Consider the following 27,997-nt stretch of genomic DNA (forward strand, 5'->3'; position numbering starts at 1 on the left):
ACTATCCAGATGCTGGCAATCCAAAAAAGTAGTTACAGGAGTATTGGGGAAAACAAAAGTATTTTGCTACCTCATTAAGTATTTAATATTTTTATTAGTTACTTAAAAAATTGGAAATGGTTAACTGGGTGGATCAACAAAAGATCAGACTGTGAGGCCAATCAGAATTGACAACTATTGAACGCTTCTCATGACTGCCATCTGGATGTGAAGTTCAAGTGTGTTTGTGAATGAATTATGATCCTGTCAATTTTAATTCCCATTCCATTTTCATCTAGGTCACTGAATGATATGACTTGAGAGCTAGTCTGCTTCATGCTTCCTCTGGGCATTTAAAGTTCAGCCACTGGAATTACAAAACTTTTGTTGACTTCTTTTTGTGATGTCAGTTGATCTTTTTTTTTATACACACCTTGGTTTTTGCTGCCTTTTAGCTGAAAGATGAGAGTTTCACTCGTTAACTCCAAAGAGGTGGAAATTCCCAATTCAGGGCCTATGTGGGAGGAGCAAGGATGGGAGGATGGAGCAAATAGGTGCGACAGTGGCTGTGAGACACCAAGTGGTGGCCCAGAGACTTCATTCCCTGGTGTGAAGACTTACCGGCCAGCATTAGCTAAAGATTGAGTTGCTGCAGGGTGGAGTCAGACAAGGAACTCTGCAGATGCTGTGATAGTAGTAAAGACACAAAAATGCCAGAGAAACTCAGCAGGCCCCGCAGCCTCCATAGTAGGCAAAGATCTATCGCCAACATTTTGGCCTTGAGCCCTTAATTCCAGCAATTTTGTGCATTGACTGCAGGGAGGTGGTGGGCAAGTGAACTGGCGTGGGAGACACTTCAAGTTTTTGGAAGAGGGTACCCTACTGGGTCTGAAGGTTTGGTGGATTAAGCCTGTGACTGGAGGTGGCTGGTTGCTCCTTGAGTTGGTTTTGCCTTGGTATGCAAGAGCATGATTAGGCATCGACGCAGAGGATTGGAGATGATAATTGGGCATTAGTGGTTGGGGTGGATCTTATTTCTCCTATATTATCCAACTTCAGGGTGAGGATAAGCAATTCTGCTGCTCTAGGCTAAAAACAGGGCCTCATCTCCCACCCAAAGACTTGAGATCATTCAGCATAGCAACAGGCCCTTCAGCACATGCCAACCAAAATGTCTACCTGAGCTTGTTCACTCTTTGTCTGCAGTTCACCCATATCCCCCTGAACCTTTCTGATCCACATATTTGTCTGTGTCCTTTAAATTCACCTACCTCTACAACTTCTTCTGCCAGCTCCTTCTATATACCCAAAACTTTTCTGTCAGGCTCCTATAAATCTTTGGTCTCCTGTTTTCATCCCCCTATCTCATTTTCTCTAGTTCTCTCTCTCCCCCCCTTTTCCCTCTGACTGCTTTCACAGAGACAAAAATCAATTCTCACCTTTCCTTTAATCATATCCAATTAACACCTTCTGTCTGTTGGTCTGGACTCCAACCCCTCTCATTCTTCCCCCTTTCTCTCTTCAGTCTTGCTTATACCTTGAAGAAGGGCTCAACCCTGAAAGATCAGTAACATATCCTCACCTTCTATGGATGCTGCAGTTCCTCCAGCATTTATTGAGAGTTTTTGCCCTCTCACTCAAACCATTACCCTCTAGTCTTACACTCTCTACCCTGGGAAAATGTATGACCATTTATCGATGCCCCTCATGTTTTAATAAGGTCACCTCTCAGTCTCTTACACTCCAGGGGAAAAAAGCCCAAACCTACCCAGCTTCTCCTTGCATCTCAATCCTGCCAGTCTACCTGTCTGCAGTTCACCCATATCCCTCTGCATACTGGTCAGCATGTGTACTGATGTAGAGGTAAACATGAAAATCTCCAGCTGCTGGGATTTGGTGTAGCACACAGAATTGGTGGAGAAACTCAGCAGGCCATGCAGCATCCATAGGAAGTCGACGTTTCAAGCCTTCCCTAGGAGTGGCGAAAATCAGGCAGATTCCCGATTAAAAAGGGAGGGGAAGGGGAAGTTAAGTTTATTGTCATCTGATGGCACAAGAACAACCCTACGAAACAGCTTTCGCTGGTCCTCGGTGCAAAACACACAGACGCACAACCAGACATAACTCAAAAAGAGACAAAGAATACATATGCAGGACTCATATTCATATATACAAATAAATAAATAAATAAATTTTGTTTGGTGAGTCTCGGATAGTCAGTGTGAGCCGTTCCTTTGGTTGTTCCGCATTCTCACAGCCTGTGGGAAGAAGCTGTTCCTCAGCCTGGTGGTGCTGGCTCTGATGCTCCTGGATTTCTTTCTTAATGGCAGCAGCTGGAAGGGGCCTCAAAGATTTTGCACATCCTCTTCAGGTAATGATCCTAGTAGATCCCTTTGATGGAGGGCAGGGAGACACCAATGATCCTCTCTGCCACTCTTATGGTCCTGTGGGTTGACCTCCGATCCATTTCTTTGCAGCAACCGTACCACACTGTGATGTAGCCGGCCAGGATGCTCTCGATAGATTTACTGTAGAAGGTTTACATAATGGTGGCCGATAGCCTTGCCAGTTTCAGTCTTCACAGGAAATGCAGTCACTGTTATATCTTCCTGACAAGTGAGGAGATGTTGAGTGTCCACAATAGGTCTCTAGTTAAGTGAACCCCAAGAGGCTTGGTGCTCTCAAATCCCTCACTACAGAGTTGTTGATGTGTAGTGGAGGGTGGTCGTTCCTGGTCCTCCTGAAGTCCACGATCATTTCCTTCACCTTGACCACGTTGAGACTCAGGTTGTTATTCTCGCACCATTCCACGACTTTTTCTCTGTAGTGCAACTCATCGCTATTGCTGAGCACAGATCAACAGGTCAAAGGTAATACATGAAGTGAACCAATATCAAAACTTCTATTTTGAACGTAATGACAACAAGGAGTTAAATTTGTTTTATTAAGCTTAAGTATAGCAGGGGTAATTCCAATCATTCCCGTTCCTCACACTTTGATGGTCTAACTGTATAAAGTATGTGTATGACACATTCAAAGAGACTGTACACACTTGATGGGTGATTGGCCTCTTTCTGTATTGGACAAACCCACAAATTAAGATCAATTTCCTCTTTATCCAGCAGCTTCCAGGTTAAATGAAGTTAAAAAGGTTTTGAAATGGTCTAATCTCTACTCAATTAGAGAAAAGTAGGTCCCACCCTGCACAGAGCAATCAGTAGGCATGGTATGATTTCAATATCATTCACAATAAGAATACTGAATGTCATTTATTTTGTATAACATGGTAATTTTCATATTGCTTCAAGGAATTCTTTTCAAGGAGCAGGTGCAAAGGGAATTCAGTGCCTTAAGGCAGTCTGGTAAATACTGAAGAAGTTCAGAACTGATGTAGGACGTGCAGTAATCTTCCCAAATAAATGATGTGGCTGAAAAGATAATATTTAGTAGATGGAAGTCACTGATTAGTTTCCAAACTGTGACCTAAATTAAGGATTTAGGAATAGATAAAGGTTTTATGGAAATAAGTAGGGAGCGAGCCCAATATTATTTCAAAACTTAAATTACTGTGAGAATACAAATAGAATTGAAAAATGACAACTGAAATTAAGAATGGTCATAATCATGCCTAAAGCAGTGTCTTCAAAGACCTTGTGCAGAGTTTGAGAGAGAGGATAGAAGAAAGAGGAAGGTGAATATATGATGGAAGGGGAGTCTTCAGCAGGCTTTTGAAGACTGGAATCAGCAGGTCAAAGAACTGAGTCCCAAGGGAGCTAGGGTAAATTGATGGGTAGAATGACCATTGATGGGGTGGTACCAGGAGAAGCAAGGTGTACACAGTCATAGGTGCATGCATCGTATTACAACACAAGGTCAGAGGGAAATCATAGAATGGAGGTATCTGTAGAAAATGAAGATGATTCCTTTTTTAAAAGATTTGGATTAATATAGTGCTTTTCATTCCCTCATGAAATTCCAAATGATTTGCAGTCATTTATGCAGAGTTGACGTGAGGTCATTGTTGTGATGTGGGCAACTTGGCCACCATGAGGTGCCCCAAATGGCAATAAGACCATTATTTTCAGGTGTTGGTTGCAGGCCAACATTGGCCAGGTTAGAGGAAGGAACTCCCCTGCTTTCCTTCACAAAAGTGACACTTTTATATCCAATGACAAGGCAGAGGGGTTAAATAAAACATAAAGGCTGAATGAAGTGAAAAAGATTTTTAAGTTGAGTAATCTCTACCCCATTATAAAGAAAAGTAGGCCCCACCCTGCACAGAGGAATCAGTCAGCATGGTACAATTTCTGTATCGTTCGGAATAGGAATACTATAAGATATAACCATATAACAATTACAGCACAGAAACAGGCCAATTTGGACCTTCTAGTCCTCACTGATCCAAGTACCCTCCTCTAATCCCACTTACCAGCACTTTGCCCATATCCCTCCATCCCCCTCCCATCCATATATTTATCCAACTCTTTCTTAAATGACAAAATTGACCCTGCCTCCACCACCTTTCCTGGAAGCCCATTCCTCACAGTAACCACTCTCTGAGTAAAGAAGTTCCCCCTCATGTTACTCCTAAACCTTTGCCCGTCAACTCTCAACCCATGACCTCTTGTATCCATCTCTTCTACTCTCAATGGGAAAAGCCTTTCCACATCAACTCTATCTATCCCTCTCATTATCTTAAACACCTCTATCAAATCCCCTCTCAGCCTTCTGTGTTCCAAGAAATAAAGACCTAATTTGCTCAATCTTTTCTTGTATTCCATATGCTGAAACCCAGGCAACATTTTTGTGAATCTTCTCTGCACTCTCTCCATCTTGTTAATATCCTTCCTATAAATCGGTGACCAGAACTGCACACAGTACTCTAAATTTGGCCTCACCAGTGCCTTGTACAGTTTCTTCATTACTTCCCAACTCCTATATTCTATGCACTGATTTATATAGACAAGCATACTAAAGGCCTTCTTCACCACCCTATCCACATGCGCTCTTACCTTCAGGGAACAATGCACCGTTATTCCTAGATCTTTCTGCTCCACTGCATTCTTCAATGCCCTCCCATTTACCACATATGTCTTGCTTTGATTATTCTTTCCAAAATGAAGCACCTCACACTTATCAGTATTAAACTCCATCTGCCATCTATTGGTCCACTCTTCTAAGCAGTTTAAATCCCTCTGCAATCTTTGAAAATCCTCTTCATCATCCACAATTCACCCTTTTTTAGTATCATCTGCATATTTACTAATTCAATTTACTGCCCCATCCTCCAGATCATTAACATATATGACAAACAGCAACGGTCCCAATACCGAACCCTGAGGTACACCGCTTGTCACCGGCCTCCATCCTGACAAACAATTACCTACTACTACTCTCTGGCACCTTCCTTCCAGCCACTGTTGAATCCATTTGACTATCTCCAAATTAATGCCCAGGGACTTAGCCTTCCTAACTAACCTCCCATTAATCTTATCAAAGGCTTTACTGAAGCCCACATAGACAACATCCACTGCTCTACCCTCATCAACATTCCTAGTCACCTCTTCAAAAAATTCAAAAAGATTGGTCAAACACGACCTTCCACGCACAAATCCATGTTGAGTGTCCCTGATCAGACAGACCCTATCCCTCCATATACTTATATATACTATCTCTAAGAACACTTTCCATCAATTTACTTACCACAGACGTCAAACTTACAGGCCAATAATTTCTAGGCTTGCTCCTCAAACCCTTCTTAAACAAAGGAACCACGTGCGCAACACGCTAATCCTCCGGCACTATACCCGTCTCTAATGACATTTGAAAAATCACTGCCAGAGCCTCTGCTATTTCCTCACTAACTTCTCTCAAGGTCCTGGGGAAAATCCTGTCAGGACCTGAAGACTTATCCACCTTTATATGTTTCAAAAGCTCCAGTACTAACTCTTTCTTAAACACTATAGACTCCATATATACCCCCTTTCCTTCCTTTACCCTGCACAGTTCAATATCCTTCTCCTCAGTAAATACTGAGGAAAATATTTTTTTCAAAACCTCCCCCATCTCTTTTGGCTCCACACACATTTGTCCTTTCTGATTCTCTATTGGACCAATTTTATCTCTTACTTTCCTTTTGCTATTTACATATTTGTAGAAACCCTTTGGATTTATTTTCACCCTGCTTGCTATAGCCACCTCATAGCTTCTTTTAGCTTTTCTAATTTCTTTTTTTTCTTTCTTAAGATTCTTTTTACATTCATTATAATACCCAAACATCTTTTTTCCCTGTTTCTTATATTTTTTGTAGTACTCCCTCTTTTTTTCAAACCAAGTTTGCAATATCCCTTGAGAACCATGGCTCTCTCAAACTTTTGACCTAACAGGTATATAAAGATGTTGTACTCTTAAAACCTCTCCTTTAAAAGACTCCATTTCTCTATTACATCCTTCCAAGAAAACAAATTGTCCCAATCCACCCCTTGTAAATCCTTTTGCATCTCCTCAAACCTAACTTTTCCCCACTCAAAAACCTCAACTCTGGGCCCAGACCGATCCTTTTCCATAATTCTTCTTTTCTTTTCTTTGGCTTGGCTTCGCGGACGAAGATTTATGGAGGGGGTAAAAAGTCCACGTCAGCTGCAGGCTCGTTTGTGGCTGACCAGTCCGATGCGGGACAGGCAGACACGATTGCAGCGGTTGCAAGGGAAAATTGGTTGGTTGGGGTTGGGTGTTGGGTTTTTCCTCCTTTGCCTTTTGTCAGTGAGGTGGGCTCTGCGGTCTTCTTCAAAGGAGGCTGCTGCCCGCCAAACTGTGAGGCGCCAAGATGCACAGTTTGAGGTGTTATCAGCCCACTGGCGGTGGTCAATGTGGCAGGCACCAAGAGATTTCTTTAGGCAGTCCTTGTACCTTTTCTTTGGTGCACCTCTGTCACGGTGGCCAGTGGAGAGCTCGCCATATAATACGATCTTGGGAAGGCGATGGTCCTCCATTCTGGAGACGTGACCCATCCAGCGCAGCTGGATCTTCAGCAGCGTGGACTCGATGCTGTCGACCTCTGCCATCTCGAGTACCTCGACGTTAGGGGTGTGAGCGCTCCAATGGATGTTGAGGATGGAGCGGAGACAACGCTGGTGGAAGCGTTCTAGGAGCCGTAGGTGGTGCCGGTAGAGGACCCATGATTCGGAGCCGAACAGGAGTGTGGGTATGACAACGGCTCTGTATACGCTTATCTTTGTGAGGTTTTTCAGTTGGTTGTTTTTCCAGACTCTTTTGTGTAGTCTTCCAAAGGCGCTATTTGCCTTGGCGAGTCTGTTGTCTATCTCATTGTCGATCCTTGCATCTGATGAAATGGTGCAGCCGAGATAGGTAAACTGGTTGACCGTTTTGAGTTTTGTGTGCCCGATGGAGATGTGGGGGGGCTGGTAGTCATGGTGGGGAGCTGGCTGATGGAGGACCTCAGTTTTCTTCAGGCTGACTTCCAGGCCAAACATTTTGGCAGTTTCCGCAAAGCAGGACGTCAAGCGCTGAAGAGCTGGCTCTGAATGGGCAACTAAAGCGGCATCATCTGCAAAGAGTAGTTCACGGACAAGTTTCTCTTGTGTCTTGGTGTGAGCTTGCAGGCGCCTCAGATTGAAGAGACTGCCATCCGTGCGGTACCGGATGTAAACAGCGTCTTCATTGTTGGGGTCTTTCATGGCTTGGTTCAGCATCATGCTGAAGAAGATTGAAAAGAGGGTTGGTGCGAGAACACAGCCTTGCTTCACGCCATTGTTAATGGAGAAGGGTTCAGAGAGCTCATTGCTGTATCTGACCCGACCTTGTTGGTTTTCGTGCAGTTGGATAATCATGTTGAGGAACTTTGGGGGACATCCGATGCGCTCTAGTATTTGCCAAAGCCCTTTCCTGCTCACGGTGTCGAAGGCTTTGGTGAGGTCAACAAAGGTGATGTAGAGTCCTTTGTTTTGTTCTCTACACTTTTCTTGGAGCTGTCTGAGGGCAAAGACCATGTCAGTGGTTCCTCTGTTAGCGCGAAAGCCGCACTGTGATTCCATAATTTTTCCATAATTACCTTGAAGCTAATGGCACTATGATCAATGGACCCAAAGTGCTCCCCAACACATACCTCTGTCACCTGACCCATCTCATTCCACAACAGTAAATTCAACTCAGCTCCCTCTCTATGAATGTTTGTCATTTCTTTTGTATAATTTACCTATTGGTTCACAAGGGCCTGGGTTTAACATTTCATCTAAGACACCAGCAATCGTGCAGAGGTACTGATTGAAACAGACAAAACAAAGGAACCTTTGGTTCTAAGATAAGAATGCAAGCGATACTACTTCCAAGCGAGGTGTTGATGGTTATATTTATTGTTCAATAGTCAGGAATGTGTGGGGCAGAGTGGGATCTATCAAATGCTGTGTGCAATCTTCTTTTTCCCTTCAATCCTAATATGAAGCACTTATCCTCTTCAGGGTCATTATTGATTTCAGACTGGAATTGAAACCCTGGTCCCTTCCAATCTGAAATTGGCAATGAGTTTAAGGTCAAGTTTTTTTATCATCCGATTTTACAAGAACAACCTAATGAAACAGCATTCTCCGGTCCTCAGTGCAACACACAGCAAACACACATGCAGATATAACTCGCATGCAGGCATAATACATATACACAATATGTATGTATAAATATTAATGTTAAATAAATATCACTTAGAGCATGCATGAACAGTCATCAGTCATTCAGCAATTAACTATCAGGCAATAATTTATGAACTAAGGTAAGATTAAGGAATAACTCATTTAGGAGAACATTTGCTGAGTCACTTTTGCAAGTGAGTTGAACAGATAAGGCATGCTTGCCTTTATTTGTCAATACATAAAATATAAAAGCAGGGAGGTCGTGTTGGAATTGCAAAAAATCCTAGACCTATAGTTCTTGTGAAACAACTGCTTCTAACAATCCATCCCGTAGGTTCCTTTCAGTCAGTTTTGGGGTTTGATATGTGCGATACCCCAGTCCTCAGAAAGGAACAGTGTGTGCATGTATGGATTTAGGTGAGTAGGGGTTTGCCCAGGTTCAGATCCACCCTCTTGACATCCCTCCTGGATTCAGTGGCATGGTGAGGTCCAAGACGGCAGGGGGAAGTTCTGTTGCGGTGAATGGTCAGACCAAGCTTCAATACAAGGGATGCCCTTTCCACATTGACCCTTTGAGAGGGTCCATCTGCCCTTTGACAGTCTTGTTTTTGATCCTGCAGGGTGTCTAGCCACCCTCTGCTCCAGGTAAGCCTGGTGGGGGAGCCGGTTTAGTCGCCGACCATGCAACAGGTAGTACTGGGTTTCATGGTACCAGATGAGTGACCTGATGACAACACAAGAATGATTCAATAGCATGTGGGAAGATTAGGAGGAGATTTATAAGGATGTTGCCAGGAGGGAATTATATATCTAGGAAGTCTTGAATATGTTTGGGTTGGTTCCCTTGGAACAATGGAGACTGTACAATAATGTTCTTTAGTGGAAGGTTGGTAAATAGGGGGAGACAAGCAAGTTATTTAATGCACAGGAGAGGTCTGGAACAACATCTGAAAGGGAGAAGGAGGAGGCAGAAACCCTCCCACATTAAAAAAAATATCTGGATGACCACTTGGAGATTTGGGACCAACAAGAATAATGACAGAGATCTGGGAGATGGGATTAACTTAAAGCTGACTTTGGTTTCCATACCCCATATAGTCCATATGAATATCTTCATGCTCTGAATATCAATTATCTGTTTATCTTTTGCCCAGTGGAAGGTGATCAAACAACACATATTATATTCTCAAACAGGTCATAGATTGCTAAACTCCACATTATCCTAATCTAGATTTGACAGTGAAGTTTTAAAATTCTTATCATTATGTGCACCACAGCAAAAACAGATTGATGACATGCTATGCAGGTCATGGCATGAGTATTTTAATGGGCTTTCATTACACATACTGTTTATGCAGAAGAAATTATAATAAATCATAAAAAAAAAGCCCAACTGCTGGTTCAAGTGATTGACTGAGACGGAATTACTCATCAGGGAATAATGAACAGAGGTTGATGTTTTATTCATTCAAGCAACTTGCATTACTCATTTAGGCCAATGTTTCCCATGAGTTATAGGACTTTAATGCTTTACAAAGATCTATACTCAAGCTTGAATAATGCACCATATTAGCCAATCCCCTGAGGGGAACACACAGTGGGGTAATCTGCCTTCATCTGAGACTGTCAAATGCTTGGTACAAATTATGCCTCCTGCTAGACATCTCTGCTGAATTCAACTTCCTAAAATTCATTGGAAATGAAAATCAGGAGCGATATTGAATTGATGATCTTTTTTTTCCAATCTACTCCCCATAAAACACACAATATAAATTATTAGGGGATAGACAGAGTAAAGGCAGGCAGGCTTTTTCCACAGAGGGTTGGAGAGATACAAACCAGACGACATGGGTTAAGGGTGAAAGGGAAAAAGTTTAAAGGCATCATTAGGGGGAACTTCTTCACGCAGAGACTGGTGGGAGTGTTGAATGAGCTGGCAGCTGAATTGGTGAATGTAGGCTCAATGTTGACAATCAAAAGAAATTTGGACAAGGATGTGGATGGGAAGGGCATGGAGAGATATAGTCTGGGTGCATGTCAGTGGGACTAGGCAGAAAAATAGTTTGGCACATAGTAGAAGGGCCTGTTTTGTGCTGTGGTGTTCTATGGTTCTAGACTGATCCTCAAATAGAAGACTATGGGAATTTGGATGCATGGATGTGATTCGCCTTTTATTGTAAAATCACAGTCATCATTTTTAGGTTAGATGTGATATTTTGATCACACTTTGTCAAATACAAAAGTAATGTTGAAAGTAATTTTAGGAATAATAGCTTGATGGACCCAAGCAGTATTTCCTGTATAGATTTGCCAAAAGAATATTCAAGAGGGAAATGTTTATGTGTATTTTGGTCAATATGGTTCATAGTGTGAAAAATAAAAAAAATGTTAAATGGTACTTCCTCAGGAGTTTGAGGTGGAGCTAGTGGAGTTGTTCAAGTGAACCGGTACGGACTTGAAGGCCGACATGGCCTATTTCTGTGCTGTAAACGGTGATATGGTTATATGGTTAATTGGAGGAGTTAAGTCTTGGGAGCACTGCTGGTAATTACAGTGTGCAAAGTTAATGTTAGAAATTTTATAGTCAAAAACCAGACCATTTGACCCACCATATTAATGCCAGCTCTGTGGCACAATCTAATCAATTCTATTCACACCATGCTTTCCAAATAACCCTACCAATTATTCTCCTTGTTGCCTATCTAATTCTCCTTTGAAAGTCCAGATGAACTGTGTTTCCATCACTATTACAGGCACCAAGGTTAGACCATAATGCTTCTCTGAATTATAAAGATCATTTTCTCATGTCCCTCCCGTATTTTTATCCATTTCCTTGAATCCTTCCTGAATCATACACTCATGGGAACTAATTTCATTATACTTTGATAAGAGTTATATACTTTGTGAGGTGTCTGAGGAAGTTCAGTACATCTCCGAAGTCTCTCATAAACTTCTACAGGTGTACCATGGAGAACATTCTGTCTGGTATGGAGGTGCCAACTCTCAGGGCAAGAATAAACTCCAGAGGGTTGTTAAGTTGGCCTGCGACATCACAGGCATCTGACTTCACTCCATCGAGGACATCAACATGAAGTGTTGTCTTAAAAAAGCAGCCTCTGTCCTCAAAGACCCCCCACCACCCAGGCCCTGTCCTCTTCACTCTGCTATCATTGGGAAAAGGTACAGGAGTCTGAAGATGAGCAGTCAGCGGCACAAAGGCAGCTTCTTCCCCACTGCCATCAGATTCCTGAATAATCAATGAACCAAAGACACTGTCTCACTTTTATGCACTACTGATAATTTTTAAAATATAGTAATGTTGTAAGATGGTTATAATATGAATGTTTGCCTCATGATGTTGCTGCAAAACACTGAATTACAAGATAATAAATCCTGATTCTGAAACTTTAACCATCATCAAAGCAAGAATTTATAATGAAAAACCAATTTATTTAATTATTTACAAATAAACAAATTATTTTACATTCTGAGGCCATGGATATATTGGACTGAATAAGCTTTATACTTCTACCTACAGCAGAATGGACAATAGATTTTTGCTGGGCTCTGTCCTACAGAAAAATATTAGGTTCAATTCAAAGGTATCTTGTTTATTGTGCAAAGCAAGTTATGTAAAACTTTAGTCTGGCCTGTCTGGTCTTGTCCATTCATTAATAGATTGTTTTACTGATAGTTCAGTTTTGGCATTTTCACAGGATAAGGATGACCTTATTATTACTTCCAGTCAGGTCTGTGGGTTCTGGCTTGGTCATAGATGGGATCAGGTCAGTTTGGTACTTGAGGGCCAGGGAGACGGTCGCTCAGGTTGCTATGCATCTTTGTGGGTTGCAGACAGCCTCTATTTGCTACTGTTGCACAGGAACTCAGTGCCTTTATGTGTGTTTCAGTATAATTATTCTGTGATAAATTAGCTATGAAAAGGGCCAGTCTGAAGCAATTAAAGCAATATTATAGGGTTCGTACAACAATAAATATTCTGTCAAAGGTGGCAAATGGACTGAAACGTTTTTTGAAAGCAGATGAATTTTGTCTAATTGATGGTGTTACCTTTTCTGAGGGGCTCATTAACTCCACCTCGTCACTTTTCTCTGTAAAGCCACCATCAGTCACTATTCAAACCTCACCATCAATGGAAATCAGAAAGCATTAACTCAGTTATTTCGATTATAGTTCATTTTGATGGATTTTGCTTCTGGAATGGCAACAAAGGTGCTGTAGGAAAAGCACACCCTATTTTTTCTTGTACTTTCCCCTTATAATTGTTGAAATATTTTCTGAAGCAATTCTGGTTATGAATGTTTTAAGCATTAAAGTTAACAAAATACATGTTAATCACAGACAGTGCTAATTGATGAATTATCCACAGAAGATATTCTGAGCTCTTTGGTGAGTTCAGCAATTTCTCCAGGACTTCCAACACGTTTTTTAATGCTACCCAAGGTTAAAGTTTGGAAAAGAAGTAGCAACTCATTAGCCGCAGCTAATGCAGTTTATAAGTTTATATAGTTAAATCCAGATATGCAGTCTAAACACATTTCTGGTCATTTATGACTTTGTAATGCATGAAATCTAGTCATTATTTCCACAATGAATTCTCTACCCACACTCACAATTTAAAACTTCAATTCTAAGTGAACTTTTGGATACATTTACTTCGAAGTTATTTAATATATTGAATCAATCATTCTCAAACTATTGCATCAGGACTTTCAGCGTAACTTTGCTTAATTTTGTGATATTGTTCAGTCTTTCCTATTAATAATTTGTCAAAGTGAGTGATTATATGTGATGTGTAGAAAGATCTTTATAGGTTTAATTATTCATCACAGTGACCCTAGTCCCACTGATAATTCTTAGCCTGCAGGCTGGGTATTTTTTGGGAATATAAATGGGCTGAATGTAAATAAAGCACAATCCAATTCTTAGAAAACTTGGCTGCTGTTAGAATTGCCCCCATGGCCACACCTATTTTTCACCTTAATCTCAAAACCTATACAAAGGTTGTGAGTATGAAACATCACTGTTGAAATTATTATTATAGCTGAGCTTGAGAAGACAGTTCATTGCTGAAAGGGAGAAGGTGGATTTTAATTCTGCACAACATTGTACTGTACTTCCTAATATGAACATTAGAAGTCCAAATATTAAGAAGGAAGGTAATCTTTGAATCCCCACATCCTCTTCTAAGGGCTTTCACTGAATCCAACTCATTTCTCTAAGTTCAGCCTAAACATTTTATTTCCTCTCCTAATCTTTATTTCTTTCTCCTTTTTTTTAATATAAGGTTCCCTTAGAAAATTATCTCTATTGAAGCACAATATAAATTTATCATAAAACATAGAATAATAGAACACAGGAATAGGCCTTTTGGCCCACAATATATGCACCAAATATGATCCTAATTTAAACTGCACATGGTTTTTATCCCTCCATTCCCTGCCTGGTCACATGACTTAAATCCCTCCATTCCCTGCCTGGTCACACGGCTTAAATCCCTCCATTCCCTGCCTGGTCACACGGCTTAAACCCCTCCATTCCCTGCCTGGTCACACGGCTTAAACCCCTCAATTCCCTGCCTGGTCACACGGCTTAAACCCCTCCATTCCCTGCCTGGTCACACGGCTTAAACCCCTCCATTCCTTGCCTGGTCACATGGCTTAAATCCCTCTGTAGAAAAACTAATTGTAAATTTCCTACTCATTGCTGTATGTACTGGGTAGAACTCCAGTCTATAGTACTATCAGCCAAGACTGCTGAGTTGAAGTGAATTAATACCACCCTGTGTCACAAAATCACTTGATCTCTAATGCCCAATCAGCTTCCTGCTGATCTGAGCTTTTCAACTCCAAGTGCCTGAGACACCTGACTCCAATTGCCAGGTGCAGCCTTCAGATAAAATCCCCAGTGAAGTCTGCTGCACCTCCATTCCCTACCTGGTCACATAATTGTCCATAAATGCTTCTTAACTATTGCTGTCATACCCTGACCTCCTCTTTTATCCCTTTCCAAGCACCTACCACTTATCCAAAATAAAACAAAAACTTGCTTTGTAAATATCTTTTAAAGATATAACTTTAAGGTGAGAAGTAATAGTTTAAGTGTTTGATATTTCCATATGGAAAAAAAAGACTAACTACCCTATCTGTCCCTCTCATAATATTCTATACTTCCATCAGGTTACTCCCTCAGCCTTCAGTATTGCAGTCAGAATGAAAATGCATTTCAATTTTTGTGTCAGGTTTCTGGCACTGCTGAACAAGTGGAAAAATCATGCATCATTCATACACCAAAGACCTACATAGCAGTAACTAGATGGGTGTAAGGAGTTAGGGGAATATTTTTCCCTCAATCAATAACAACTAGTTTGGTTATGAGATCATCAACAAATTGCTGGTCATAGCAGCTTCGTGACAAAATTGACTCCAATTTTTCCTGCATTAAAACACGGTCTTCATGTAATTGGTTGGAAGATGTTTTAGGATGTTTTTATGGGATATAAAGTGTTATATAAATACATTACTTTCCTTCTTACATTTAAACCAGGTTCTGTTATGTATGAACATTATGAATCTCCATCTGAAAGTTCCTTCACTCGTCATCAATGAATTTAGAAAACTAAAATTCCAATTCAGGATTCGACACAACTTGCAGATAACAGAATTACTGGGAAAAGCACAAAGCTACAAGAATTCACAACTGGCTTTGTTGTTCATTGGAAAAAAAAATGGTGGCATGGCCAGAGTTTCTGTAATGGCAACTTTACCGCTGGTGTGGACCTGGGAGAGTAGAGGGAGGAGATGCAGCTCTGCTCAGAAAGGTTTAATTGCTTGGTCCTAATGCCAGTGTCTCTATACAAGCATTTAATGAGACAATGGTGTTTTTAAACTAAAATCCTGCAACCATGGGTCTGTACTCAAGATGGTGGGGCCTGTGCTCGGCAGTGGCCGCAAGGGGTTACAGATTCTGGGGGAGCAGCAAATTGGTACAGGGCATCAGAAACAGGGAGAACATCCCCTGTTGAGGAGAAGCAGAGGCAGTGACCCTACAAGACGGTGGCCATGGCAGCATAACAGCGTAGGGCTTAGCGGCTGAGGAACCCACACAGGTTGTGGGCAACGTGGTCAGAGAACTCCCACATGCTACAAGCTGCTGGGCATTGGTTCATGGGAACTCGGTATTGGAGCTGGGATTCAAGAGGGTGCTGAGCAAGAAGGGCTCCACAAGGTCCTTGGGTGCTGAAGGCTTCCTGATTGTGCGGAGGTTTGCAACTGGAGGTCAGGTGGCCAATGGATCGAATGGGGGTCTATGGGGCTGCTGAGATGGCAGGAGGACTGGAGATGAATCCACAGGCACTCAGGGACTCTCTTTTGCTTCTCTTTCTCTCTTCCTGCAAGGGTTGGCAGACAACCATGGCCGGTGCCAGACCATTTTGCGCCCTAGGCCAGCTGAGCAGGGGTGGTGGGGGATGTTGACTGGGCTGATGTGATGTTCGATGTGCGCCGTACCATTTCTTCCCTCTGCCTTACCAGATGAACGCGCCTGCTTATAGCGCGTTAATCAGAACCACATCATTCTTGATTCAGAGGTGCTGGAGCTGTTGGAATCTCTCTTCAACAGCACCCCTCTGAGGTCTGCACCCTAGGCAGCTGCCTAGTCAGCCGAATGGTAACTCCAGCCCTGCAAGCAATATTAATAATGTCTGTTCTAAACCACTCTATATATGCTTTGGCTGTGTTAGTACTCGTTATAGTTCATCTGGACACACCCTTTGCTTACTGTGCCTGTGGCTCCTCCCACAGACCTCCATGTGACAGCCCCCTCCTCAGTCCAGGTCATTTGACCAGCATGGATGGGTCTCCAGTCTGTTGTGAATAAAAGTCTATTAGTTTCTATATAACTTCTAGTCTTTTGAAGTAATTGATGACAAGAATAAAGTAACTTTGTGTAATATTACACATTCTGTACTATAACATGACAATAAATCGTGAATCTTGTTACAAACCTACATTTGAAAATATAAACAACCTGATGTGACAGATTTCTTGGAAAGACTGCAAGGCTTGAAATAACAAAAAGCAAATTCATTAATTATGTCACTCTCTTGTTTATTAAAGCTTACATTCTTACTTTGTGGACCAAACCTTCCATGGAATGGTTCCCAGCAATGGTAAAGCTGAAGACTTTTGTCTACAAACTGAAACTACACGCAACATATTGTGTACAGAGTATGAAGGTAAGATCTCCTGACTGGATACAAGACGACTTGATGTGCCAGCAATCAGATTAACAGACCACAGATAAGCATGTCCTGACCTTTCATCAACATGTTTATAACACCAGCGAAGTCAACCACCTCAAGTAAAAGAAAGGTAAGATCCTTCATCAAGATGTGGTCGACAATTTCCTTTGGAGCAGTGATAACATGTTAAACTCTACGGATGAAAACATAGAATTATTTTCTTTATTAAGCATGACTCTGAGGATACGTGCCCCCAATTATGATTTTATTAAAAGTTAACCAATTGATATACCAAATATAAAAGGAAAGATGACCCCCTCCCGCCCCCCCCCCCCCCCCCCAGTAAATTTCATCCCGTCAGTGTATTTTGAAGCAAGAGGCAACACAAGAGTGTAGATGCTGGAATTTAAAGGAACAGACACACTATTGGAGGAACCTGGGTCAGGCAGTATCCCTGGAGGGGAATTTATAGTCAACACTTCAGATCAAAACCCTGCCTCAGGACACTTGGAAGCAAAATAGTATGAATCATGAAGACAGACTGACTCAAATTGACATAAAACACTCAGAAATGCTGGAAGAACTCAGTCTGTCTCACAGTTTTCACAGGAGGTAAAGATATATTCTCAGCGTTTCAGGCCTGAGTCCTTCTTCAAGATATAAGCTAAAAGCAGGCAGGCATCTGAATAAAGAGTGAAGAATGGCATGGGAGGAATCAAAAAGTATGATAAGAGGAAAGGCGAGACTTGATCTTGGCTCTGTGATAGGAAACAGAAGGAAAAGGGAAGAGAGAAAGAGATAGAACTGGGGAAAGGCGACAGGGGAAGAAGGTGGTGGGAAAGGGTTTAACAGAAACCAGAGAAGTCAATGTTAATACCTTCCAGTTGGAGGGTGCACAGACAGAAGGAGAGGTGAAGCAAAATGGGAAGAATGAGAACTGAAAGTTTGTTTCAGTGGCCAGTGAGACAGATGGATAAACCAGGCATGTAAATTGTGGAAGTTGGGAGCGACTTACAAGCGAGATGCTCTGACAAAAGTTCCCAACCAACCCATCTTAAAAGCTTTGGCTCCCCCTCCCCCCCTTTACAATTTATGCCAAAAAGGTTAAATTTGCAAGATGTAATGAGTTGCAGCCTGAAACCAAATCAGTAATATCTTTCTATTTGATACCTCCATTAGTATGCGGTGACGTCCAAAATAAATGCAATTGTGTTGCTCCAGAGGTGTGAAAAATGAGAAATAATATTTTCATTTTGTTCTCTGAACGTGCATTGGCTCCAACAGGGGAGATCCACATGATCCTTCTCATTAACCAACTGAAAGGCACACAAATGTTACCATGTATACATAAGCAGTAAATTGCCAAATAAAAATGTTATAGTCCTTTTTAAGAAGTCTTTCTGAACACTGTGCCCTGACAAAAAGTAAACCAGATTTAATATTGCACAAATTGATCCATGTACAAAGCATACTTTAAAGAATCATTTGATTTTTAAAAATAATGACAGTTAATTCTCTGGGTTTTATACATTACTAATGTGCGACAATTATATGTTTTGGCACAATTTTTCAGGTTGCTTTATTTTTCCAGGAAAACGACATTGGTCCACAAAATACAATAATGAGAATTACTGCACAATACAAAAATAGTTGGGGAGACACCACTGGAGAGGTTGAACAAACTGAGGCACTTCCCTCCAGAAATAAGAAGGATTTTGGTTCATTCTTGTTCATCTTTAGCATTATTAAAGGATTCAACAGAATGAAGGTGGAAAAAAAATGCCCTGCTTTTGTGAAGATCCAAATTAAAATGTCATCAGTCCGAAATAAATTCAAAGTGATTTCAGAAGATATTTCTTTGCAGTGATGATGTTGACTTCTCTCTCAAGGAGTTAATTTTAAAATAAAATTTAGACATCCAAGCCTTTCCGGCCCACGAGCCCATGCCACCCAGATACCCCAATTAACCTACAATCCCCATATACATCAAAGGATTGGAGCAACCGGAGGAAACCAACGCAGATATGGGAGAATGTACAAACTCCTTATAGACAGTGACGGATTGGAACTCAGGTCGCTGCTGCTCTAATGGTATTGTGCTAACCGTGACACTAACCCAGTCACCTAGTTAATGAGCCAGAGACTGCTGGTGTACTCAAAGAGAATCTGGAACTGCAGAATGATGAAAGGAATAAATGGATTCAGGTAGAATCTGAAAAATGGAAATGCTTGAATTTCTATGACACACTTCAGAATCTCAGGATATCTTAATATGATTTATGGCCAAGTGTTTACTTGAGAAATGTAATTAGATTTTAGATTTATTGTCAGAGTACATACATGACATCACATACAACCCTGAGATTCTTTTTCCTGTGGGCGAAGCAGAATTACCACTTATTGGTAGTGCAAAAAACTGTACACAATGTACATATGTAAATAAATGAAGACTGTAAACAGACAAAGAAATGTAAACAAATTGACTGCAATACAGAGAGAATAAAATAATGCATAAGTAAGAGTTCTTAAATGAGGACTTGATTGAGTTACTGCTACAACATGGGAGACCCAGCATAAATACTGAGGAATGGGAGAAAATTCAAAAGCTAGCGCAAGTCAATCGGGGCGTCATGGCTTGTGCCTGCACTTTGAAGCCCATTAGCCATGTCATTCTGGCCACTTTTTCCAAATGAACTGGCTGGCATTCGGCCAGTGAAACTGAAGCTTGGAACTTCCCAACAGATTACAGGGGGTGAACCGGCCAGTTTGGGTTACTGCTGGGACCTACACCATTCAGCAACCTCCCTGGCTTCCCCAAGCACATCCTGAGCTATCACCACCGATAATGTTTGGAGAACCAAGGAGATGATTGTGGTCTTCAGGAGGAGGTCATGAGAACAAGGACCTGACCTCATCAAGGGCTCAGCAGTGATGAGAATCAAGAGCCTCAAATTCCTGGGTGTCAACATCTTCGATTATCTGTCCTGCAACCTCCGAGGCATTGATGAAGGGGGCTATACTTTGTGAGGAGTGTGAGTGTAAGGCACCAAAGACTCTTGAAAGCTTCTACAGGTGTACAGAGGAGAGCATTCTGGCTGGTTACCCCACCCAAGCCATGCCCTCTTCACTCTGCTACCATCTGGAAAAAAGATACAGGAGCTAGAAGACAAGAACTCAGCGACACCACAGCAGATTTCTGAATGAAGAATGAACCACAGATATTCCCTTACTTTAAATTTTTATACACTATTTTTAACTTATTTTGCAAGGTGGTTGATATAAAATGTTGCACTGTGTGATGGTGCCACTGTTTATACGGTATTAATGTTTGTACTGTGATGCAGTTACAAAACAACAAATCTCATCACATGTTCATGACAATAAATTCTGATTTCAATGAGGTTTACAGGTTCAAGACTTGAGCAGTAAAAAATAAAAGTTACTTTTTTAAAAAAAAAATATTTTGCTCCTCTTTCAGAATCCCCTGCAGTTGCTCCAAGACATCCCTGACCCTTTCCCCGGGAGGCAACACAAGAAGCAGGAGTCCCGATTATGGCTGTAGTAAGACCAACCACTACCCCTTACCATGGAGGCCCCTGCTACTATACTGGACAACAATTGTTTTAAGAAAGGTTTGCTTCCTGATAGAACATTGGGGATTATGATAGATAACTTCAAGGTGACACAAAGATCATTTCATATTTGCTGCATCACATAGGACATTGGAGAAACATAAAATTAACTTTTATTGAACTTAGCTTGTTCAGTCGCATAATCATACTGACACATTGTGTTAGTTCAACTGACCTAAAAATGTTTTGTCGTGGATTTTCCTTTGTACTCAGCATCTGATGCCTTTTGCGTCAGTGTCCAACAATAGTCGGCCAGCATTGATGGATTCCAGTTTCCCTGATACTGCTTTTCTATGGTTACAATGTCCTGGTCAAACCTTTCACCAAGTTCGTCACTGACTGTACCAAGATCAGCAGGGAAGAAGTCCAAGTGCAAATGAATTTTCAATGACATTTTGCACTTCAGGGTATTGTATGCTTGATTTAGATTTAAAATATGATGGGACATCACAGAGATAGGTTATATCTGTTGTATGTGATAGGAAAGTTTTATGGTAATTTTCATGATCTGCACCCAAAAATCCATAGAATGCACCCAGAAGTATCCAGGAAGCAAAATCCTAATCACCCAGTGTTATTGCTTTAGCAGTCTTTTTCCTGCCCTCCTGGGCAGCAGAACTAACCACAGTCCCATGATCTTGAATATTGGCCTTCCTCTGTTGAGCCACCTCCCAGTATCCAAAGTGGTATATACGATATGCTCTTGAGGGAGATGTCTGCAGGCAACTCATGAACATTTTTCCTGTCTTGGTTTTTGCCTGTTCCCTACATTTTCCTAAATGCACTAGATGGGTTATTCATAACATTCCCAGCATCGTTAATGCTTTAGAGGGAATCCATGCTGAATTCCAGTGCCAACATGCAAGCTATTGGGAGCTTCAGTTAGATACACTTCCAGCACACATGGTCATCAGAGACACTGACAGCCTACCCGAGTTCCCACATTGTGCAGGATGACTGGCTTTGAAAGTAGTTTAAAAAAAAAGAACTTTACCTTATCTTTGCACTGCTCACCCTCACCAAAGCCCAATATTCACCAAAGCCTACACTTAGTCAAAACCAGCAGCACGGAGACTGAACAGTAGTCCATCTCAAAATGGCCACTCCTCTGGACTTCACTGTCCCGAAAATAACCAGCACTTGGGTCAACTGCTGGTTGTTGAATTCTCCCACTCAGCGCCACCTCCTTTTTTCTACCAATTACATTAGGTTCGGAAATCTCACTTACGAAGCTCTCTCAAAAGCACAATATTTTTCTAATCTTAGCAGACGATCCAGTCACTATATCAGTGCCATGTGCAAATTTGCTGAATGCAGATTGGGATTCATAGTTTTTACCTCAAAACAGTGATGTAAAAGGAAGTTAATTGCCTGAGATTATGAAAGGAGCTCTTGAAATGTAAAGTTTGTGGAATGGTAAGGTAGAATATGGAATAAGTCTGGGAAAAGTGGCTTTCATTTGCTGAAACTTAGATGTAAAATTTGGTTGTCAATCAGTTAATGTGGCAACACTATCCATGGAGCAAACTCAGTCTTTGGTGTGCGAGATACCGATGAGAATAGTTCCAGAGAATGAAACTTGCCCAAGCATCAAATCTCCTGAGGGGCCTCAGAGTGTTAAGAATATACAGAGGAAGAATGGGCTTCGAAGGGAGCGAGGTATGCAAGTGGTGTTGGCACAGTAATCATAAATTATATCCAATAAAGCAATCACAGGTGGGCTCTGGTAACATGTCAGTTCTTGACGAGAGTGATGTAGGTGAAATACGAGATCGTTAAGGAATTAAAGGGCAGAGCCTCTCGTATTCAGGAGTTTGCATTATAATGCAAATGAAAGGAAGAACTTATGCTTATAAGGAAAATGATCACATCTTAATATACTTTAAAGCACATTGGATCTGATGAATTGGTTTAATGGTACAGCTACCTCTGGTGTATAAATACTTCAGACATTTGTAAAATCCCAGAGACTGTTAATGAGATGGATGACTAGGTGTGATAGTACAGATTCTATCACCAATGTGTATATGTACAGATTGTAGTGTAGGATGACTGTGATTGGCTGAGACCTACTGGCAGTCTTAAAAGGTTGCTCCTAGCCAGACCAGGTCATTCTGGACTGGTCGACCTACATGTGATATGCTCCAGTCTTCTAGTTAATAAAAGCCTTGGTTTGGATCAACAAGCCTTTGGTTCTTTTGATGCGCACTACAAAGTGGAATTCAAGTCAGGACATTTAGAAAATTGGCTGTACTTCTTTGATTTGTGGACTAAGATCTTCTTCTCCATCTCAAGAGTTAAACACTGCTTTTGAAATGAAACATTACTGACAATATAACACATCTCTATCACACAGGAATATGAATGCAGATTCTGTGATGATGTTCTTGCAAAAGAAAAAAGAATATGTAACCAGATGATGACCAATGCTGGCACATATGTGTTTAGGAAAGTTTTCTACATCAATATATAGAGGTACCAATGAAAGAGGATGCAATTCTTGATCTCCTATTAGGGAACCAGGTGTGGGCAAATGTGTGGGCAAACATTTTGTGTCCAGTGACCATAATGTCATTAGTTTCAAGTTAATTATGGATAAGAATAGGACTGATCCTCAAGTTGAGGTTCTAAATTGGAGAGAGGCCAATTTTGTGGAAATGAAAAAGGATCTAGGAAGAGCAGATTGGAATAAGCTGATTTCTGGCTAGGATGTGTTCAATAAGTGCATGGCCTTCAAAGTCGAAATTTTGTGAGTGCAGAGTTTGCATATTCCTACCAGGATTAAAGGCAAAGTTAACAGGCATAGGGAACCTTGGTTTTCAAGGCAACAAGGAGCAACTACGGTACTTGTAGAGTATAGAAAATGTAAGAAGATACTAAAGAAGGAAATCTGGAAAGCAAAAAGGAGTCACAAGGTTGATTTGGCAGATAACGTGAAGGTAAATCTGAAGGGTTTCTACAAGTATATTAAGGGTAAAAGTATCATAAGGGACAAAATTGGTCCCCTAGAGCAGTGCTTCTCAACCTTTTTTCTTTCCATTCACATACCTCTAAGTATTCCCTATGCCATAGGGTACATGAGTGGGAAGAAAAAAAATTGAAAACCACTGTTTTAATCGTACCTAATTGACTCGATATGTGCTCAGTTTCAGAACTCCAAAGGAAATGGGCCAATGACAATTTTTCTCAAGCAAAATATTTCAGTAACAATTGGGTCTAGAGCAGTGATTCTCAACCTTCCCTTCCCACTCATAGACCACCTTAAGCAACCCCTTGCTAATCACAGAGCACCGATGGCATAGGGATTACTTAAAGCGGGATGTGAGTGGAAAGAAAAAGGTTGAGAACCACTACCCCTAGACGATCAGAGTGGTCAACTATGTGTCGAGCCTCATGAAATGGGAACATCTTAAACAGGTTTTTTGCATTAGTACTTACTTAGGGAACTGGAATAGTGTACAAGGAAGAAAGGGAAACAAACAGAAAAGTCATGGAAAATATGGAGATTAAGGTGGAGGAGATGCTTGCTGCCTTACAGCAAATAAAGGTAGACAAATCCGCTGCATCAGATATGATATTCCCTCGGAACTTGAGGAAGACTAGTGTAGAAATTGCAGAGGCCCTGGCAGATATATTCAAAATGTCCTTAGCCATGGGTGAGATGCTGGAGGATTGGAGGGGAGCTCCTTGGGCACTGAAGGCTACCTGATTATGTTGGAGGTTTGGATCTGGAGCTCGGCTTGCCAATAGATCAAACAGAAGTCTGTGCAGCTTCAGACATTGCAGGATGCGCTGGAGGCAAATCCATGGACACTAGGTGTCTCTGAAGTGACTCTCTTTTGCTTCTCTTTCTCTCTTACTATAAAGGGCACCAACTGAGCGACATTAATGGCAACTCTTTGTCTGCCTTACAGCAGGCAGAAGGTACATTTGTGAAAAATAACACGTTTCCCCATATCTGAAAAGCTTGGTTCCGGACAATTTTCGGTTCATTGGATTTTTCAGATAACCAAATAATGGCTTTAAAACAGCCGAAAAGCATCAGCAGAATATTTGTATCAGTGGTTAAACAATGACAAAAAGCAACAGAAGGTTTTTCAAATGTGAAATAATGTTTAATTCTTACATAAAAACAACGTGATCACTCTAATTGGCATTGTACAAAACACGAGAGCACCGTTGGATTCAAAATGGCGTAACCACGCGGCAGAGCTGGGTGAAATTTTTTTTTCAACTCTTGAATCATGTAAGTTGCTGAAAAATGTTTGGACGATTGAACATTTTGGTTAACCAAATTTCAGATATGAGGAAACGTATTACATGTTCTGCATGATCATAAAGGATTATTGAAATCTTGAAAATACTTTTCTTTTTCCTTAACCATGATTTCACTTCAACCTCATCCATTCTATTTCTTACACTTTTACTCCCAAGAAGGTGGTTTCCCTGGTCCTCACCTCTTACCACTGAAAGCCTCCATATGCAATGAATCATCCTCTCTGATTGTCACCACCTTCACTGCGGTGCTTCCATTAGGGCACATCATCCCCGAGACTGAGATTTCAGCTTTCTCAATGAACCATTCTTCCTATGACTCCCTGGTTCATCCCCACATTTCAAGCCATGCCCTCATAACACTATGCCTGGAAACTAAGCAGGTTCACTTCGCTCATCAACAGCACACCCAAACATTCCACCCAGAAGCAGTGATTCACCTCTCAGTTAAGCAATTGTCGCTGTCGGTCAGCGATATTGATAGATCTATGCTTTCTTATCTTAATAAGCAGCAGCTCTGAAGTACCTACCAGAGCAGGAGGCAGGATGAGGAGTGTGATTGAGATAGTAGGGATGTGGGAAAGCCTTAATAAATCCTAATAAATAAATCAACTGGCCCCTCTCAGTTGATTTATTCAATTCCTTCAGTCATGGGTTTCTCTCCAGCACAAATATCTTCACTCCTTTCTCTGTCGATAAAAACATTTAAACTTAAATGTTTAAACTTTCCCTAGTTCTAATGTTCATTCTAATTCTCCCCTCACATGTACTCCATGACCTGCTGGGTAATACCACAATTTTCTGTTTTTATTTTAGGTTTGCCGCATGCTGGACTGTTTCCTTTTTTTGAGTTTGCATTTTAACCTCCGACGTTGTCCAAATCGCTATTTTTGGATTTAAATCAAATCTGAGTCGTTTTTTAATATATTTTTTAATAGAGTTCCTACATGCTACTGTGAGTAAAAAGTGTTTCTTTTATTTGTCATTAGTTATTAACAATCTTAAATTGAGTTTATTTGCCAAGACTGCATTTAAACCCATGCAACAATATTTCCGAAAAAAAAATTTGTAGGCTCCCATGATGCTGAATACATTCGCTCTTTAATCTAGCAGCAATGAGGGGGAGGGGATGTGGCAGGGCTGGGTGGGTGAAACAACTGGAAAGACAGGAAAGGGGAAGCGGAAAGAAAAGGCAAGCAGGAAATTTTGTAATGACAGGAGCAAATTTTGCTATAAACTATTTTTTTTTAATAATAAATTAAGAGCAAAATATGAGAAAGTGAGGTTGTGTCTGTGGTTTATTATCCATTCGGGAATCTGGTGGCAGAGGGGAAAAAGCTGTTTTTGTATCATTGGATGTTCATCCTTAGGCTCCTGTTCCTTCTTCCCGATGGTAACCGTGTGAAGAAGGCAAGGCCTAGGTGGAAGGGGGCCCTTGAGGATAGAGGCTGCTTTCTTGAGGCACCTCCTCTTGTAGATGTCCTCGATGGAGTGAAAACGAATGCCTTTGATGGGGCTGCCCGAGTTCACAACTCTGTACCCTTTTCCTTTTCCTGTACTCTGTACCCTTTTCCTGTCCTGTGCTTTGGTTATGCTTTGGTATAGTCAATGCAGGAACATAGATACCAACAGTGATGCAACCAGTCAGAATGCCCTCCACAGTACGACGGATGAAATTTGTGAGTCTTTGGTGACTTTGGGCTTTGGTCACAGTGTTAAAATATAGCACAATAATCATTGAGAGACCAGCTAATCTGCTTGGGTGATAGCTGACGGAAATATCAATGCCCTTCTTCATGTACAGTAGAAGTCCTAAAATCCAGATTGCTCAGGGATTGGTCAGTCTGGATTTTGGATGTTCAGAATTCTCGGGAATTACTTCTAAAATTCAATTTTAAGGAGGAGTAAAGAAGTGATGAACAGGAACATTTTGATTGTTTCTTAACAAAACATTTTCTCATATAAAAAGCAAAGTACAAAGAAACAAATAAATGTGTATTTGTTCATTTATGTTGAGACTACGCATCTGTGGCACTTACACATACACACAAAAGGCTGCTAAACTTAAAACATTTGAGAGTTTTCGTTAAGTCCGGATTCTCAATGGTCGTTATATCTGGAAAATGGATTTTTGGAAAATGTTTACTGTTTTACTGGGGGTGTTTTTTAAAGCAGGTTTCAAATACCGTGACTTTGCGATGAGCGTTAAGTGCCATCGATAGCATTCTCGACCTACAGTGAGAAGAGAGCAACCTCAATGAAGTGCGGATTTTCAAAAACAATCTCCAAACGAGAAGGAAATCCTAAAGTAATCAATTCGGTTTTTGTCCACCCCAACTCCTATAAAACATTTACCAATCCACAGTGCAGTGCAAATACTTCAATGAAGGACCATTGGTCACAATTTTAATCACAGTCAACCCTGTTTAACAGCTGAAGGGAGGGGTAGGGGGAACTGATAAAGAATGACATGATTAATTTGTAGGTTCCAAGGCTGCAGAAAAGAGTGCAGCTTGCAACATTTCCTGCAGTGGAGAATTTGCTTATCAGATCAGAGGTTGGAAGGTCAGGTCTACTGAGAACTAAACAAGGCCTTTTGCTTCCCAGCTTCCAAATGACAAGCTGCATTAATCTACAAACATCTTTAATGAGGCCAGAAATCAATGTCTCATGGCCTTTGTGTCGTTCTTCCACCTAACGGTCCATGATCACATTATTTTGTACGTGCAGATATCGCCAAAGAAAAATAATTTTTAAATTTAAATTTAGACATGAGGCACGTTAACAGGCCCTCCCGCCCATGAGTCCATGCCACTCAATTACATCCAATTGACCTACAACCCTGGTATGTTTTGAACAATTGTGGTTTATATTTTCTTTATTTTAATGAGGCAACCCAGTAGAAGCTCTTCTGGCCCATGAAATTCATGCTGCCCAATTGACCTGCAACTCCATACGTTTTTGGAGATTGTGAGGGGGCGGGGGGGAATGAAATCTGAGCACATGGAGGAAAATCATTCATAACAGGAAGAATGTGCAAGCTACTTACAAACAGCATGAAATTCAAACCAGGGTCGCTGGTGCTGTAACAGTGTTGTGCCAACCGCTACACTAACCATGCCCAAAGAACCTGGTCAGACCAATCAAATAGCCTGAAGCGTCAGGGGTAATTGAGCACAGATTTGAAGAGTTTAAAAGTAATGATTCCT

Source organism: Narcine bancroftii, chromosome 3 (genome assembly GCF_036971445.1).
Source record: "Narcine bancroftii isolate sNarBan1 chromosome 3, sNarBan1.hap1, whole genome shotgun sequence".
NCBI lineage: Eukaryota > Metazoa > Chordata > Chondrichthyes > Torpediniformes > Narcinidae > Narcine > Narcine bancroftii.